Source organism: Polistes fuscatus, unplaced genomic scaffold (assembly GCF_010416935.1).
Source record: "Polistes fuscatus isolate 324 unplaced genomic scaffold, CU_Pfus_HIC Scaffold3, whole genome shotgun sequence".
Taxonomy (NCBI): Eukaryota; Metazoa; Arthropoda; class Insecta; order Hymenoptera; family Vespidae; genus Polistes; species Polistes fuscatus.
This window is the reverse complement of record NW_025113107.1, coordinates 9,317,264-9,336,680: the sequence shown is the minus strand read 5'-3', so window position 1 is coordinate 9,336,680 and position 19,417 is coordinate 9,317,264. Positions and strand designations below refer to the sequence as shown.

Here is a 19,417-nt window from a genome sequence, read left to right as displayed (position 1 = left end):
TTTTTTTATTTATAATCAATACTAACGAAAACCATTAAATTTATTTTTTTAGTTCCATACGACTAGATGATTATTCTGAAAAATAAATTTTTCATTCAAGTAAAAAAACAACTGTTTGTTATTTATTGTTTGTAATTCTATTTAAATTATTAATTACATAACTTGCGTAATAACTTTGATTTCTTAATAAAACAATAACGTTGACAAAAAGAAGAAACTTTACAAGCTTTTTAATACAAATGCCCCTCTTTTTTATTATATTAGAAAAATAATATAACGTACTCTCTAGAAAAAAAAAAAAATAATTGAACATACTTCATAATAACGAAACAAAAAATAAAAAAGACCGGTAAAAAAAATATTTTCCCTCTCGAGGAATCGATCCGACGACATAAAGAAACGAAATCATTTGTCAAATTTCTACTCCCGTTTTATTGAAAACGCTTGAATATTTATTTTTTTTTTTTTAAATACAAGGAATATTCACATAGACTACTACAAGTGTGTAAAGTTTGAACAAATTTGAGAGGTGTCAATTTGACGGTCTCCTTGTGAGTTAGTAAGTCTGTTTTAATTAATGAATCCATATTCAGTTTATAAGTCTGTATTCTGTTTTTATTTACATGTCCGTATTCTGCATTCTGTAAAATCAAGGAAACATTCTGTAAGATTGATCAGTAGCGTAAAGAATAAATATTAAAGATAATGAAATTTATGAGTCAGTAAAATACATTAATTACCCGCGACTAGAATTCTTCTATTTGTGTTGATTGAATCAGAGCCAGAGGCCTATCCTATCAGCAGCAGAAAAGGTAAGCATCTTACTTTAATATTTAATTATCTACTTTCACTGCAATAGAACCAAGAATTCTCCTTCACCTCCCCTTTTTTAACATTAAAATTTCAATATTTGCTAACCCAGTAACAATTCTTTTAGGCCAGCCAAAAGGGCGAAACTTCTTAAATTTTGTTGGAAGTCCGAAAATTTGATCTAAGAGTAAATTAACGACGCTGAATCGAATGGTTTTATTTTTTTCAGTCGAATGGCGCATATTTAAGAAAAAAGGTAAAAATGGTAAAAAAAGGGTAAAAAATGGCTTTTCTTAGAATCTAGGCATTATTCGAAAAAAATTCAAACAAAAGTTGTAGAGAATTGAAAAATACATGTTGTGAAGTTTATCTTCGTATTTGCAAAAATAAGCGGAGAAAAAGTGGTAAAAAGTTATTGTAAGAGTTGGGAAGCAAGTCCCGCCTCTCAGTCGGCTTTACACGCGCGCAGGCTAGTGTGCGTGCGAGCGTCCGTGTGAACTAATGCATAAACGAGGATCTTCGGCAATCTTTGGGACTCTCGGTCTTGAATTCAAGTGCGAGTGAGAGAACAAACTAATTTCTCTCTTTTATTTATCACGCGAAAACGAGTATTTTTTGTTTTGGCCATCGATTGTTGAGCGTTCTGTATAAGGTTTTTTTTTTCGATAGCAAGCATTTTTCGTTTTGGGCGTCGAGTGTCGAGCGTTGTTTATCTACATATATCGGCGTATAAGCGCGGCGTTTTTAATAAAAAAAAAACAATAATGCTTTCTAATTTTCTTAATAAATTTAATTAAATTTTTCTTTCTTTTTTTTTCTTATAAATTTCCTTAAAAAAATTTATATCGTAAGCCAAAAATAAATTCGCACTGCCCATAATATAAATGTATTTGTTTTTAATTATATTTTCTATAAAATTATTATAAAAAACTATTGAAAAAATAGAAAAAAAATATACTAAGTTTACTTCATAATAACGAAAAATGAATAAGAAAGCAAAGAAAAAGAACGAAGAGAAAAAGCAAGAAAGAAAGGAAACATACTTGTTAGCGCTTTCAAGATAAAATATAGGTATCGGCGACGTGAAAAACATACACACACTGTAGCTACTATAGCCACTACACTACAGCCAAAAGAATACGTTAATACATTTTTTTTTAGAAAATAACTATTATGATGAAGATAATAACTGTAATCGAAGCAGATAAATGTTGATATTTTAGTTATTATTACCAATTGTTTTAACATCAGAATGAATAAATGTTTTCAAGACCTGTTAAAAATAGAGAAAATAAAATAATCGATACTAAAGAAGTAATAGAAAATAATATAAAAGATAAAAATCGAAGATAAAAACAAAGTATCTACTAAAGAAGATATTTGAAAAATTTCAATGCAATTATCGGAAAACATTCCGGCATCTATAAATCCTGATTTAAACTGGATAATTTATTGTAAATTTAAAAAAAAAGTTTGAATTATGTGTTATTTCATGTTTAAATAATATAAAATGAGAAATAAAAATCATACATTTTTATATACATTTATTATAAACAATACGAATTCATTTAATGTGATTGGAAGTATATATCTAATCTGATATAATTTAAAACAAACAAACATAATAACTAATTTTTCTTTTAATAATACGAATTTATTTCGTTCAATTTCATAGAATTATTCAATAAATTTCAATTTTGATATATTCTAATGTGTATTATATATATATATTAACATGAGTATAGTGAAAAACTATAAAAATATTAGTAAATTCTATATATGTAAGAGAATATATTCTCTTTAAACTTGGCGCGCTAAGTATGATCCGCGCGCCTCTATGATGGTATATAGCAAAGAAAAGTGAGAACGTATAGGGTTAGAAATTTCGTTAAATAAAGATACATTAGTAATTGTTATTAACCGTACGGGTGATCAACGAAGTGTTGTGAAAAGGACGAATAACTGACGTTATCAGTCGTTTCTCTTATTTTACATTTTTGTGATTTTTATCATTTGTGATATTAGTAATAAAAGTCTTTTTTGAAGTTAATTGAGGTATGTATTATTTTATTAGTTATTTGAGGTTAACTGAGATATGTATATTATTTATTAGTTTTTTAGGTTAACTGAGGTATGTATTATCATTTATTAGTTTTAATACGTTTCATTCCCTCTCATAATGATCACAAATTTAGGTTGAAAATGGAAAAATTAGATAACAAGTTGTGCAATTTTTTATGCCCAACCATACGATGATAATTTTTTATTTAAATCTAAGAATACTGATGAATTACAAACGTTCTCTTTATCTTGATATTATAACAGACAATAGTAAGTAGAATAGCAATATTCTATTCAGTTAAAATACTTTACCGAGTAACATATATGTATTATATTGTTTTTTAATTCAATTTATGGTGCTCTGATACTCGTTTCTATATTTTTTATATTTCATATATAAACTATATTCCCAAATAGTTTTATCTAAGTGTGTGGCTCTACATTTTTTGTTCCAATCAAGGACTGTAACACATCCAAGAAAAAGATTCCATTTTAACATCGGATCTATGCATATAAATTTCATTTTCCAATGGTTAACGATATAAAGAAATCTTTTAACTAATGTCTCTTTCATAGAGATCGTATGTTAATTATTATGCAAATAGAATCCAACCACAGTTTCAAGGAATAAGCAAGACATAAATCTGTTAAAAGGTAAAAATAATAACCTTGCTTCTACAAAAAATGAATATTATAATTCTCTTAAAAATTCTCTTCAAAAATATTTATTCAAAGCATTAGAAAACTTATTCTCTCTGCATAGATAATCAACCATTTTACTGGAAGGGAGAACGCATTATTTTCAACAACGATAAGAAGAAGCCGACGATACAAAAATCATGAAAGATTTGGGAAGACACCGTCTTCTTTTTATTCACTCTGGGAAGAAACCATGTGCATTAATATTCCATCAAAAGAATTGAAAAATGAATGCATTTTAGTTATTTATAAATTATTTTCTACAATAATTCTTATTAAACTATAATCTCTTGCATCTTTTTGACCAATATCAGTATACATTTAAATTCTTGTTTCAGTTTTGGAGATTTCTAAAACTAATGCAGAGAAGTGTAATCCCTATTACTATCGTTATAAAAATGTATCTAAAAGAACGTACTCATCACAAACAAACATGGAACGTTGTAAGGCGTATAGGTTGTGAAAGAAAATATTTTGTTACGTAAAAGAAGTATAATTTCTTACATGCATACGTAAGTACACACACCTAGATTTTTAAAAGAATTATAATATTCATTTTTTGTAAAAGTAAGATTATTATTTTTACCTTTTAACAGATTCATGTCTCGCTTATTCCTTGTAACTGTGGTTGGATTCTATTTGCATAATAATTAACATGCGATCTCTATGAAGGAGACATTAGTTAAAAGATTTCTTTATATCGTTAACCATTGGAAAATGAAATTTATATGCATAGATTCGATATTAAAATGGAATCTTTTTCTTGGATGTGTTACAGTCCTTGATTGGAACAAAAAATGTAGAGCCACACACTTAGATAAAACTATTTGGGAATATAGTTTATATATGAAATATAAAAAATATAGAAACGAGTATCAGAGCACCATAAATTGAATTAAAAAACAATATAATACATATATTTTAGTCGGTAAAGTATTTTAACTGAACAGAATATTACTATTCTACTTACTATTGGCTGTTATAATATCAGGATAAAGAGAACAATTATAATTCATCAGTATTCTTAGATTTACCTTTTCTAGATTTAGAGAAGTTACATGTCTGGGTAAAGTTACTATTTGCCATGGTGGCAAGTTTGGTTTAGGCATATCCTGGTCAAGGATAAGAGAAAGGCTAATTAAATATGTCAAATATTCTGGCTGATCTATACAGAAATAAAGCTCATCCTATGTATTAAATAATATCACAAATATTATTATTCTACTACTTGTTATTCTATAATGATTTGCATTGAATATTTTGGAAAGCAAATCTATAAATATAATATATATATGTAAGCTTTGTATACATGTGCCGGTGTATTGAGTGATTAGCTGTTTGGATGTGGCGCTATACATCGGATAAACAAAAACATTAGAGAGATAGGAAGGGAGAGACAGTTGGTGTTTAAATCTAGCAGGAGTGACAGTTGGTGTTTAAATCTTGCAGGAGTGACAGTCTTTAAATCTGACAAGAGCGTTTTAGAAGTTTAGTTGAAAAATCTTGTAAATTAAATTTAATTAAAAACGTATTAAGATTGGCATCAATTAATAGAGAAACGGGAGCATGAACTTTTAATTGTTGATTCTCTTATTTTAGGTCAGTTGATCACGTGTAAATATTGTAAAATTATTAATCTAATTTATTATGTTTAAATAAATTACTCTTATTTTAGACGAATCTAATTGTGGTTCTTACTCTCAACAAATTAAGGATTACAAACATATTATAAATCAACAATTAGTACGTTTGTGGAAAACAAAGGAGACATGGCGAAGCTACAGTTTGAATTTGAACTGGCGGCTGATACAGATCAAAAATCTAACGTTATAATAATCAAAACAATAACAGATATAGATGGAAAAAAATTCTTGATGCCACAATGTTACCAGTCTTACAAACAACACCCAGAATTATCGAAACTAAACGAATTTAAAAGAGTTAAGAAATCACTAGAAAAACGTGGCCAAGGAAGAAATGTTTGGATAACATTAGACGATGAAATTTTAAAACTCTATAAAGATGAAAGTGGAAATATGATATACAATGATTTTTTGCTAGAAGATGTTACTAACATAGAACAAAGCACAAAAAACATTCCTGCAACACAGATAGACGAAAACAATGAAATTTCTTGAAAAGTTATGCAAAAAAGAACCTACACAGGAGAATAAAAATAAAAATTTGAATGAATTATGTGGAAAATTTGTGCTGGATAAATTTGAAGGAAAGAAAATGAATGCGAACCAATGGTTACAAATATATGAAAGTGAATGCAACAGATTAGACATAAAAAATGATGTTGAAAAAATTGAAATTTTAAGATTATTTTTAGATGATACGATAAAGGATTGGTTCCACTCAATTTTAATTAGACATTCATTAAACTCTGAGTGGACAACATGGAAAAATAATTTTTTACAAACATTCGCAGATAGAGGTTGGTCATCTGTTACTTATGCTTTAAATTACAAGTATCTCACTGGTTCAATCCAAGAGTATGCAGAAAAAAAAGAACACTTACTACTGGAAATAAATAAAAATATGGATAATAGAACGTTAGTGGATTTGATTGCTGACGGACTACCAACATTTGTAAGAAACAAAATTGACAGACAAGAGACTAATAATTCAGTTGATTTATTTAGTGAACTAAGGAAATACGAAAACATTAGTGGGAAAAATTTAAAAAAAATAAATGAAAATAGACCAAAAATAATAAAACCTGAAACGAAACTGACTTTGAAACAGCCTTGTAAAATTTGCGAAAGTAAAGGTAAGAAAAACAGATATCATTCTGAAAATTTGTGTTGATTTAAAGAAGAAAGGACTGAAGATAAAATAAACAATTCCATATTACAAATCGACACTTTCGAAGATCCAAAAAACTAAATATTCCCCCGCTGATTGAAATTAAGGTGTTACTAAATAACACAATTGAATGCACAGGTATTTATGATCCTGGTTCAAACATAACACTAATAAATTCCAAATTAGTAAAAATAAAAAATTTGACAAAAGACAACTTTAGTAGCACAATAAAAACAATTAGCGGTAGGGGAAAAACTGATTGCTTAATAACATTAAATGCAAATATACTAAACAAAGAAGATAAAATCAATGCATTTGTTTATAATAATGAAAATTTCAATCACGATATGATATTAGGACTAGACATTATAGATAGATTTGGATTGACCCATGATAGGAATTTAAATATCCAATTACAAAAAGAAATAAAACAAAAGGTAGAAAAAAAAGAAAAAGTATCAGAAGATATGCTGATACCAAAAGAGATAAAAATTAAAAACAATAATAAAATTAAGATACAGGAGAAAGAAAAAATAGAATTGGAAAATGCATTCACCAAATTTCAAGTAAATTTTAATGAAGGTATTAATATAGAAGAATTTAATATAGATATTGATCATTTAGATACTGATCAAAGATGTACAATTATAAAGCTATTAGAGAATTATAAAAGCATATTTGCAAAAGACAAATATGACATTGGTAACGTCAAAAATTACGAAGCATTCATAGACCTGCAAACAAACAAGTATTGTTCAAAGAGACCATACAAATGTTCATTAGAGGACAGAGCGGAAATTGAAGGCCAAGTAACTCATTTATTAAAACGCCAACTTATTGAAGAATGTTACGGCCCTTTTGCAGCGCCAGTGACACTAGCTTATAAAAGAGAGGAAGGAAGAAAAAGTAGACTGTGCGTTGATTTTAGAGATCTGAATAAACTGATAGTGCCTCAATTTCAACCGTTTCCCCTAATTGAAGATCTAATGGTAAAGACTGTAGATTGCAAGTTCTTCACAACACTCGATATAAATTCAGCCTTCTGGTCCATACCATTGAGAGTTCGAGATAGAGAAAAAACTGGGTTTGTGACACAAGAAGGTCATTACCAATGGACGGTTTTACCGTTTGAATTAAAAACATCTCCAGCAATTTTCAAGAGAATCTTGGTAAATATAATTAGAAAACACAACCTATCAAATTTTGTCGTGAATTACATAGAAGATATACTGATTTTCTAAAAGACGTTCGAAGAACATGTTAATCTTCTTCTTCTTCTTCTTCTTCTTCTTCTAGTTTAGGCAAGTTGCCTGTTTCGTAACGACGTTTTTCTGCCTACTGCACTGTTAAATTGTCGCACCATCGTTTTCGTGGGCGCCCCGTGCTTCTGCAGCCTACCGGTGACTTATCCCGTGCAATTCTGACAATTCTTCCGTTGTCCATTCTGTTGATATGTTCGTTCCATTCTTTTTTTCTTTTTGTATCCATTCGTTAATGTTTTCCACTTTGCATTTTCTTCTTATATCTTCACTTCTCTCTCGATCCAGTAGTGTTTTTCCAGCTATTCTGCGAAGAATTCTCATTTCGGTTGTCTCTAGTAACTGTTTCGTTTTCACCGTGTCTGGTCGAGTTTCTGCGGTATGTGACATAATAGGTCTTACCATTGCCTTGTAAATTCTTGCTTTGGTCTCTATGTCCATGTTTTTGTTTCGCCATATTGTGTCATTCAAACAACCCGCTATTCTGGATGCCTTCATTGTCTGTTCTCTTACCTCTGCTTCAACATCACCATATCCTGAGATTTCTATTCCTAGGTACTTAAATCTCATTTCCTGCTGAATAACCTTCCCTTCAATTTCCAGTTTGCATCTTAACGGTGTCTTTGATGTTGTCATGCATTTAGTTTTCTGGGCCGATATTTTCATGTTGAATGATTTGGCTATGCAGTTAAATCGGTGTAGTAGACGTTGTAGATCATCCTCATTTTCGGCCACTAATACAGCGTCATCAGCATAGCATAGGATGGTTATTTCTTCGTTGCCCATTTTATATCTTTTAGCAGTCTTACGTTTCTTATTATTTCGTCCATAATGATGTTAAAAAGCAGGGGACTTAGGGAATCCCCTTGTCGGATACCACGACCTGCATCAATCGGTTCTGTCAAGGCGCCATTTATCTTTGCTTGGATCTTATTGTTTCTATAGATGTCCTCTATGGTCTTGATAAGATTGTTCGGAATTTGCCGGTTATAGAGGAGGTGTATAACATCCTTTAACTGCACTCGGTCGAATGCCTTTTCCAAATCAATGAAACACATATATGCTGGTCTGTTGTATTCAATTGATTTTTCTGTTATCTGTCTTATGATGAAAACCGCGTCTGTGCACGATCTGCCTGATCTGAATCCCTGTTGTTCGTCTTCTATATTCGTTAAGCTGTTAATTTTATTCGTTATAATCTTTGTTGTTAGTTTTAATGAAGTGTTTAAAAGATTTATTCCCCTGTAATTTGTAGGCAGCTTTTTGTCTCCTTTTTTAAACATAACTATAGTTGTACTAGTTCGCCATTCGTCAGGTATTCTGTGTTGGTATAGTATTTTTTGTATTAGGAATGTTAACTGTTGTGTGAGACCACTATATTTTAGTAATTCGTTTGGGATGCCATCTTGCCCTGAGCTCTTCCTATTCTTTAGTTTTCGAATAGCTGTTTCTACATCACTGGACTCAATTTGTATGTCGTTTTTAGTTACTATTTCTGGCGTATTTAGTTCCGCTTGAGGTTCTTCTGATTTATAGAGCTCTGTTAAGTAGTTAATCCAGGTTTCTCTTGTGATCTGATTTGTTTCGATCATTTCGTTGACCTCCTTTCTTTGATTTCTAATAAATCGCCAGATTTGTTTTTGGAGTCCATAGAAGTCACTCTCCATTCTTTTCGAAAAAATCTCCCAATAATGTTGCTTTGTTTGCCTTACTAATGTCGCTGTTTGATTCCGGATTCGTCTATACATTTCGTATGATTCAGGTGTTCTTAATGTCCTATAGTTAAGGTATGCTATTTTCTTTTTTTTGCATATTTCCTTAATCTCTGGGCGGAACCAAGGAGTTTTGATCATTCTAGCCCGGTTTTTTACAGTTCGTGTTCCCAGGGCTTCATATGCAGCTTCTAAAATGTTGGTTCTTAGTTTCTTTCAGGCTATGTTTATGTTATCTTCTTCTTTTATTGGGTTTTTTTCGATTTTTTCTTTCAACCTGTTCTCGTATAGTTGTTTGGTTGGAAAGTTCCATAGTGACTCGATGTTTATTTTCGATTCTTGAGTTGCTCGTGCAAGATTTCTTTGGGGTTTAAACTTCATTCTTATCTTTGCTAATAGCAGGCTATGATCGCTTCCTACATTCGCGGAATTTAACGTCCTGATATCTAATATTTTGTTTGGTTGGACGTATCTGTTGGTAACAATGTAATCAATTGTAGACCTGAAGCCTCTGGTGTTGCTGTATGTAAATTTATAGTGTTCCTTATGATTGTAAAATGTATTATTAATCCTTAGCTCGTTAAATGTGCATAGCTGTGTCATTAGTTCTCCATTGTCATTTAACACGTTTTCGTTGAACCTTTGTTTTATTCCAGGTATTATTTCGTTTCCGATGCGGGCGTTAAAATCTCCAAGGATTATCATTTGTTGGTTACTTGGTAGTGATCCGACTAAATTTTGTAGTTGGTCGTAGAAGGCTTCTCTTTCTTCTTTCGGTTTATTATCTTCGGGTGCATAAATTGACACTATATTTAATTTCTGTTCTTCCGCTTTCATTTTACCACCAATATTCGTGAAGATATGTAGTTGCATTCTTGTATGTTGTTTTTGTATTTCTTGGATACTGCGATGGCTACCCCTTCTTTTGCCCTGATTTGTTTCTCTACACCACTATAGATCACTAAGTAGTCTTCGTACTGTATTTGTCCTTTGCCTTTCTTTTTGGTCTCTTGTAAGGCGCATATATCGATGTTATTATCTTTCAGTTCTTTCAGGGTTTCTTGATCTTTATTATTAAGTGACTTGATGTTCCAGGTAGCCAGACGCATTATATGTTCTTTCTTCCATTTCGTTGTCCTTTTCCTTGCATGTGTCGTCATCTGTATATCCGTCCTATTCCGAGGCAGAGTGTCGGTTCTATGAGCCGTAGTCTTTTTTTTACGTTGGGTAGGGAGCTAACCTGATCCAACAACCTTCCTCCTTTTCCCGGGCTTAGGACCGGCAACATGATCGCTGATCTGCGATCATGCAGGCGGAGTTAACAAAAAAGAACATGTTAATCATTTAAAACAATTATTGAACGCTATTGTAGAAGAAGGATTCAGACTAAAACTTACAAAATGCAGATTTGCAGCCAACTCAGTGAAATATTTAGGTCACTTTATTACAGAAAATACTATAACCCCTTTAAAAGATAATTTAAAATCCATAATAGACTTTCCGGTACCAAAAAACAGGAAAAACATCAGACAATTTCTAGGTAAAGTCAATTTTTACAGAAAATACATCCCTAACGTCTCAGTATTACTCGAACCTTTACGTAATCTACTCAGGAAAAATATAAGTTTTAGTTGGTCAAATGATTGTGATGCTGCTTTCAATAAAGTCAAAGAGTATTTATGCTCAAAGCCAATCCTAGCTATTTATAATCAAAAAGCTCCAACGTTTATATACACAGACGCGAGTATCAACGGTATAGGAGCCATATTAAAACAGTCACAAAAAGATGGCACACGTAAGCCAGTAGCCTATTTTTCAAAAAAATTGAGTGAATCACAGAAACAAAAGAAAGCAATCTTTCTAGAATGCTTACAAGGGGACCTTACACTTAGTCCGACACGGATTTTAACGAGTTTTGGTATATTAGTACAGTAAGACCTCTTTTTGTGCGGTCCTTTTTTATACGATTTTATTTTTGTGCGATTTTATTTTTGTGCGATTTTATTTTTGTGCGATTTGTTTTGTGCGATTTATTTTTATGCGGTATCTAAATCTCAGCAGCGTTGCTACCAGTTTTATGTTTTCTTTCAATGTACATATACATGTGTGGACGAACTGATTACATGGTCTCTTTGACGACGATGTATCCGGACTTCGCGACGCTGTTCATCTGATTTAAACAATCTCCTAACAATTATTTAATTTGATTGAAATCATTTTCACATCTATATTTCGCAAATAATTGATGTATTTTCTAAGTGCGACTTTTTTTATGCGGTCCCTATCCACCACACAAAAAGAGGTTTTACTGTATATCGTACAAAGTTGTTTATAATATGTAAGTATTTATAAAATTACCGAATATTTTTTTGTACGATTTCTTTTATGCGGTCCCTATCCACCGCACAAAAAGAGGTTTTACTGTAGTATACTTTGAGGTTGTTACCGTGGTAAAGTATTTTGTCCTAACGCTCAACCATTTTTGAGAAAAAAGCTTTTGAAGTTTTGGTTTTTGTTGTATACATGTTTATATTATCTTAAATTCGACCGTCTTTCAAGTAGCGCGCTAGCGTATCTAGTAGCGTTCTCGCTTTTCGTACCGCTAGTTAGTGGTTCGATCCTTCATAGAGGAAGTTTTTTTTAATAATTTTTTTCTGTCTGTTTTCAAATTATTTTTTCATATTTTTTAATTTTTAAATATATACAGGAAAGAAAAATTATTTATTACAAAAAAATTAGAAATAATAAATTTTTTTCACATCTTGCGATAATAATAAAGGAAAATTTAATTCTTGAATTACAATTAACATTTTATTTTTTAACAGGTATATGAAAATAGACAAATAAAGACTTATCTCTCGTGAAGATTGTATCAAGATACAATCAATAGTCCATCATCAATTGTCATCAAAAATTTTTCATAAAATGATTCGATATGCATGGTACGCTTTGAAATTATTAAAACCAAATGAAAGAGAAATATTTTTAAATGTTAATCAAGTTTGTTTTTCAACAAATCTTTTAAAAAATCGTTGTTCATGTAACAAGTCATCTTTTATTAATTGCGCGAGATGTGAAAAAATTAATTGTTTTGAATGCTTTTACGAGAACTATCACTCTGGAACCTGCGTTTAATAAATAATAATAAATGTACAATAAATGTTAAAACACATAGATATAAAAAAATTATACATGAAATTGTTAATGATTAGAATATATACGATTGTTATTTGTTAGTATATTGAAGATTTATCTATTTTTATATACCTGTTAAAAAATAAAATATTAACTGTAATTCAAGGATAAACTTTTCCTTTATTATTTTCGCAAGATGTGAAAAAATTTATTATTTCTAATTTTTTTATAATAAATAATTTTTTCTTTCCTGTATATATTTAAAAATTAAAAAATATGAAAAAATAATTTGAAAACAGACAGAAAAAAATTATTAAAAAAAACTTCCTCTATGAAGGATCGAACCACTAACTAGCGGTACGAAAAGCGAGAACGCTACTAGATACGCTAGCGCGCTACTTGAAAGACGGTCGAATTTAAGATAATATAAACATGTATACAACAAAAACCAAAACTTCAAAAGCTTTTTTCTCAAAAATGGTTGAGCGTTAGGACAAAATACTTTACCACGGTAACAACCTCAAAGTATACTACTAATATACCAAAGCTCGTTAAAATCCGTGTCGGACTAAGTGTAAGGTCCCCTTGTTAGCTATAAAAGAAAGTTTAAAATTTTGGCCACATTGGCTGATTGGAAACACATTTACGATTTACACAGACCATAAACCGTTGGAAGATCTAAATATAAAAAATAGAACAGATGATGAATTAGGAGAAATGTTACACTATATATCGCAATATAATTGCAAAATCATATATAATCCTGGAAAAGAAAACACCGAAGCTGACTGCCTTAGCAGAAACCCTGTCTATGAACGCGATGAAAATGACGAAGACAAGTTAAAAACAGTCAATATCATAAACCTGAATGATATAGTAATTGATCAACAAAAGAATACAAGTTTAAAAGATAAGAAATATCTTATCATGGAAAATAATATCTATTATAAACAAGATAAAAAGAAAAGAAATAAAATATTCCTAAGCAAAGAATATAGTAAAATAATAATAAAAAAAATCCATGAAGAATTTTGCCATATTGGAATGAACCAATTAGAAGCAAAAATGAGACCATTTTATACGGCACCAAATTTGTCGACTAATATAAAATTGATTTGCAAAAGCTGCGAAATTTGCATAAAAAATAAAACGAGACTAAATAAGAGATTTGGATTGATGTCACACTTGGGTCCAGCAGAAAAACCGTTTCAAATAATATCAGTGGATACAATTGGTGGCTTCGGTGGACAGAGATCAACGAAAAGATACTTACATTTACTGGTTGACCATTTCACCAGATTTGCTTATATCGTATGCTCTAAAGATCAAGCAGCTAAAGACTTCATAAAATTAATCAATAAGACTTCTAAGGAAAGTAAGATTGAAATATTACTAGCAGATCAATATCCAGCGATCAACTCAAAAGAATTTAGAAACTACCTCAAGGAGAGAAATATTGATCTAATTCACACAGCAGTAGATGCACCCTTTTCAAATGGATTGAATAAGAGATTGAACCAAACTTTGATAAATAAAATAAGATGTATGCTTAATAGTGGTGATAAAAAGAAGGCTTGGTCGAAGATCGCGGAAGAATGCGTGAAAGCATACAATAATACAGTCCATACTGTAACAGGATTTTCGCCTACTTATTTGATGAGCGGTGAGTCTACGGATTTACTTCCTCCTGAATTAAGACACAAACAAAAATTCGAATAATTTAGAACACGATCGCTATATAGCACTGCTCCGATCAAAAAGATCACACATATATAATAAAACCCTATTTGATAAAAATAGAATAAATCATAATTTTAAAGAAAATGATATGGTTTATATAACCAACGGAAACAAATAAACAGGGAAAAAATGGACGAGAAAAATTAGCCCCTTTATAATACAAAGAAAAATCTCAGATTCAATATTTGAAATAAATTCCGGACGTAAAAGGAAAGCATTAGGTCTATACCATGTTACAAAGCTCATACCCGAGGCTGACTGCTTTTACAAATTTCAAGCTTAATTTGTCTTTGCAAGAAAATTAAACGGCTTGGGGAGGGAAGATGTAAGCTTAGTATACATGTGCCGGTGTATTGAGTGATTAGCTGTTTGGATGTGGCGCTATACATCGGATAAACAAAAACATTAGAGAGATAGAAAGGGAGAGACAGTTGGTGTTTAAATCTAGCAGGAGTGACAGTTGGTGTTTAAATCTTACAGGAGTGACAGTCTTTAAATCTGGCAAGAGCGTTTTAGAAGTTTAGTAGAAAAATCTTGTAAATTAAATTTAATTAAAAACGTATTAAGATTGGCATCAATTAATAGAGAAACGGGAGCATGAACTTTTAATTGTTGATTCTCTTATTTTAGGTCAGTTGATCACGTGTAAATATTGTAAAATTATTGTGGGATGCGAGCACCTCCAAGCCAAACACTTGAGTAGGTAGCCCAGTCAACGCGGGCCCACCACGGAACTTTCTTACTAACAGCTTCAAAATTTGATCTAAGGGTAAGTTGACGACGCTGAATCGAATGGTGCTAATTATAATAAAGTCAGCAACCGTGATCTTGGGGAAAAAGGGTATAAAAGGGTAAAATATAGCCATATCTTAGAATCTAGGCATTTAATCGAAAAAAGTTGCAAACAAAAGTTGTAGAGAATTGAAAAATACATAAAAAATGTTCTATGAGTTATCTTCGTATTTTCAAAAATAAGCGCATAAAATTGGATTGAAGATGGGAACAAAATTGTAAGAGTGGGAGAAAGCAAGCTTATCCCTCCGTCGCGTTTTACACGCGAGCGAGCTAGTATGCGTGCGAGCGTCCGTGTGCACTAATACACAAACGAAGGATCTTCGGCAATCTTCGGGACTCTCGGTCTTGAATGCAAGTGAGAGTGAGAGAAGAAACCGATATTTCCCTTTTCTATTTGTTTAGGCGATAACGAGTATTATTGTCCTTGGGAGCGTTTTAATATTTCTCTTTTCATATATTTTCTTTCGGTAGCAAGAATTTTACGTCTTGGCCATCGAGCGTCGTGCGTTTTGTATACGAGTGCGAGTGAGAAAGAAAACCGATATTTCTCTCTTTCTATTTTTTCTTTCGGTAGCGAGAATTTTTCGTTTTGGCCATCGTGCGTCGAACGTTCTATATATCTATATATATCGGCGTATAAGCGCGGCACTTTTAAATCGAATCTTGATGCTAATGGCACGCCATTTCTTTATTTATTGTCAAAAATAATGAACCTTGAGTAAAAAAAAAATAATTCATTTTAACAGAAACTATTATTATTTAGTTGAGAGTAAAAATAATGAATTAATTTTGTGTCTCGCCATAAAATTAATTAGAATAAATAATTGATATAAATTCTTTGCCTCACAAAAATTTATTTGTATATCAAATTGAATACGTATTCTCTTTAAGACGAAATTTAAAATTTAAATATTTTTCCTATTAAATTATGTATTTTATAAAATTTTAAATTACTGACTTTTTGTCTCGTAAAAATTTATTAGTGTATCAAATTAAATACATATTTGAAAAAGAAGAATTTTATATCCACACATAAAATTAATTCAAGATATATATGAAAGGATATTCTAAAAACGTGGAATTTATTTTTTGTCTATACATAATTTTAATTCATTTTTATTATGTTATAAGAAAACAGTAATGCATTCCGATTCATCTTCGAAGTCTTAAGAATTGTACGAAATAAATTGAGCTATTATCAATTGGTGCGTTAGCGTAAGTAGTAACGTCTTCGCTTTTCGCGCTGGGTATTTAACGTTCGATTCTTCGTGGGGGAATAATTTTTTTTATAAGTTTTTCTATCCTTAACAAGGAGACGGTCAGTGAGTCTCACCTCAGATTTTTTTCAAATTTTGCACTAACGATATAAAATTTATTAATAAGTTTTTCTATCCTTAGGTTATATAAATTGTTTTTACATTTCCTAATTTCTAATTATATATAGAAAAAAATTAAAATTATTACAAAAAAATTAAAAGCAATAAATTTTTTTACATCTTGCACAAATAAAGGAAGATTTATTATTTAAATTACAAATTCATCCTGTAAATATCATCCTAAAAAATGTCTCGTTTCGGCACGTTAAAAATTAATTTTTGTTATTTATTGGATATTATTTAATTTATAATTAGTAACTTTATTACTCGCGTAATAATGTTGATTTCTTAATAAATTTTATATCGTTAATGCAAAATTTAAAAAAAATCTGAGGTGAGACTCACTGACCGTCTCCTTGTTAAGGATAGAAAAACTTATAAAAAAAATAATTCCCCCACAAAGAATCGAACGTTAAATACCCAGCGCGAAAAGCGAAGTCGTTACTACTTACGCTAACGCACCAATTGATAATAGCTCAATTTATTTCGTACAATTCTTAAGACTTCGAAGATGAATCGGAATGCATTACTGTTTTCTTATAACATAATAAAAATGAATTAAAATTATGTATAGACAAAAAATAAATTCCACGTTTTTAGAATATCCTTTCATATATATCTTGAATTAATTTTATGTGTGGATATAAAATTCTTCTTTTTCAAATATGTATTTAATTTGATACACTAATAAATTTTTACGAGACAAAAAGTCAGTAATTTAAAATTTTATAAAATACATAATTTAATAGGAAAAATACTTAAATTTTAAATTTCGTCTTAAAGAAAATACGTATTCAATTTGATATACAAATAAATTTTTGTGAGGCAAAGAATTTATATCAATTAATTATTCTAATTAATTTTATGGCGAGACACAAAATTAATTCATTATTTTTACTCTCAACTAAATAATAATAGTTTCTGTTAAAATGAATTATTTTTTTTTTACTCAAGGTTCATTATTTTTGACAATAAATAAAGAAATGGCGTGCCATAAGCATCAAGATTCGATTTAAAAGTGCCGCGCTTATACGCCGATATATATAGATATATAGAACGTTCGACGCACGATGGCCAAAACGAAAAATTCTCGCTACCGAAAGAAAAAATAGAAAGAGAGAAATATCGGTTTTCTTTCTCACTCGCACTCGTATACAAAACGCACGACGCTCGATGGCCAAGACGTAAAATTCTTGCTACCGAAAGAAAATATATGAAAAGAGAAATATTAGAACGCTCCCAAGGACAATAATACTCGTTATCGCCTAAACAAATAGAAAAGGGAAATATCGGTTTCTTCTCTCACTCTCACTTGCATTCAAGACCGAGAGTCCCGAAGATTGCCGAAGATCCTTCGTTTGTGTATTAGTGCACACGGACGCTCGCACGCATACTAGCTCGCTCGCGTGTAAAACGCGACGGAGGGATAAGCTTGCTTTCTCCCACTCTTACAATTTTGTTCCCATCTTCAATCCAATTTTATGCGCTTATTTTTGAAAATACGAAGATAACTCATAGAACATTTTTTATGTATTTTTCAATTCTCTACAACTTTTGTTTGCAACTTTTTTCGATTAAATGCCTAGATTCTAAGATATGGCTATATTTTACCCTTTTATACCCTTTTTCCCCAAGATCACGGTTGCTGACTTTATTATAATTAGCACCATTCGATTCAGCGTCGTCAACTTACCCTTAGATCAAATTTTGAAGCTGTTAGTAAGAAAGTTCCGCGTTGGGCCCGCGTTGACTGGGCTAAGGCGTTCGTGAGGAGATTGGACGGTGGGCCCTGGATAGCTCAATTGGTTAAAGAGCAGTCGTCCGGAAAGCGGAAGATCCGGATTCAAGTCTCGGTCCAGTCTGTCCAACGGCTACATTTTTTCACGAATCCTACGTTATTAATCTAATTTATTATGTTTAAATAAATTACTCTTATTTTTAGACGAATCTAATTGTGGTTCTTACTCTCAACAAATTAAGGATTACAAACATATTATATATGTATATATGTATAAACAAATTTTGTGTGTGTGTTGTATTTAACTATGCCAACAATAAAAACAAAATTTCTGGTAGAAAATAGTTAATTCTGTCTCAAAATGTATATGCTTAAGGTAGCAATAGCAAATCTAAAACTACTTTCATATTTTTGATTAATAAATGCAACTGAAACTTGAAATATTTTTTTATTATTTTAATATTTTAAAAAATATTCTAAACATTTTTCGTAGATTCTTTTTTATTTCCCTACATTATGAAATTATTATAAAAATACCATGTTTTACACACAAAAATAAAATACTTCAATATTAGTAGTAATGTTTTGCTTTACTTATTTTAATAATTAATGATCCAATTTTGCGAAGCATTTGAAGAGGTTTAACAATTTCTCAAGATTGTCTTTTTATAATTCACATAATCCACTATTAGTTTCGTAAAATGTCTTGTAGAAATATATTCAAATTGTATTGCTATTAATATGTTATACGCATGTGCAACTACAAATTCAAGGCGCAAGCGCACTTTGAAAAAAATCTCCCACTCATGACGTTTCCACATTTGTAATAATTAATAAGTAATTAAATAATTAGTTAAAAAAATTAGCAATTATGGATTTTAAATAACCATTTTATTAGCAATTTAGCTCACTTATTAATTTTTTTCTGCTGTTGCAAACTACGTTGTTTTACTTAGAATTAAAAAAAAGAAGTTTTCATATTTTTAATTGTCAATAACTAATTAAATAATTAATTAAAAAGTTAGCAATTATGGATTTTGAATTAGCAAATAGTTAGCAATTAAATGCTGTTATTCATTTTTTTCAACTGTTGAGGTTCTATGCCAATTTTTTAATGCTGATTCCAACTGTTAAGAAATAATTACTTACGCTTTTAAGTTTCCGTCTCTCTCCGCTATATCGTAGTGGCAAGAGTGAATCTCGCGCGTGATTAGCGCTATTGTCGCATTGTTAAAGTATATCGTTCTTATTGTACAGTTGATTTTAGTCGAAAAGCTAGGA

The 19,417-nt window shown here is 30.5% G+C and overlaps 1 long non-coding RNA gene across 2 annotated transcripts; it reads left to right on the top strand.

Moving 5' to 3' along the window:
• The first annotated feature begins 2,995 nt into the window (after nt 1-2,995).
• Nucleotides 2,996-4,942, top strand: LOC122519120. Of its 2 annotated transcripts, XR_006304250.1 has the most exons (6): nt 2,996-3,141; nt 3,332-3,525; nt 3,635-4,082; nt 4,167-4,251; nt 4,349-4,498; nt 4,614-4,942. It is a non-coding gene; the product is annotated as an uncharacterized LOC122519120 (long non-coding RNA). The 2 variants fall into 2 exon arrangements; XR_006304249.1 differs by having other exon boundaries at nt 4,167-4,498.
• Nucleotides 4,943-19,417: the final 14,475 nt, after the last annotated feature.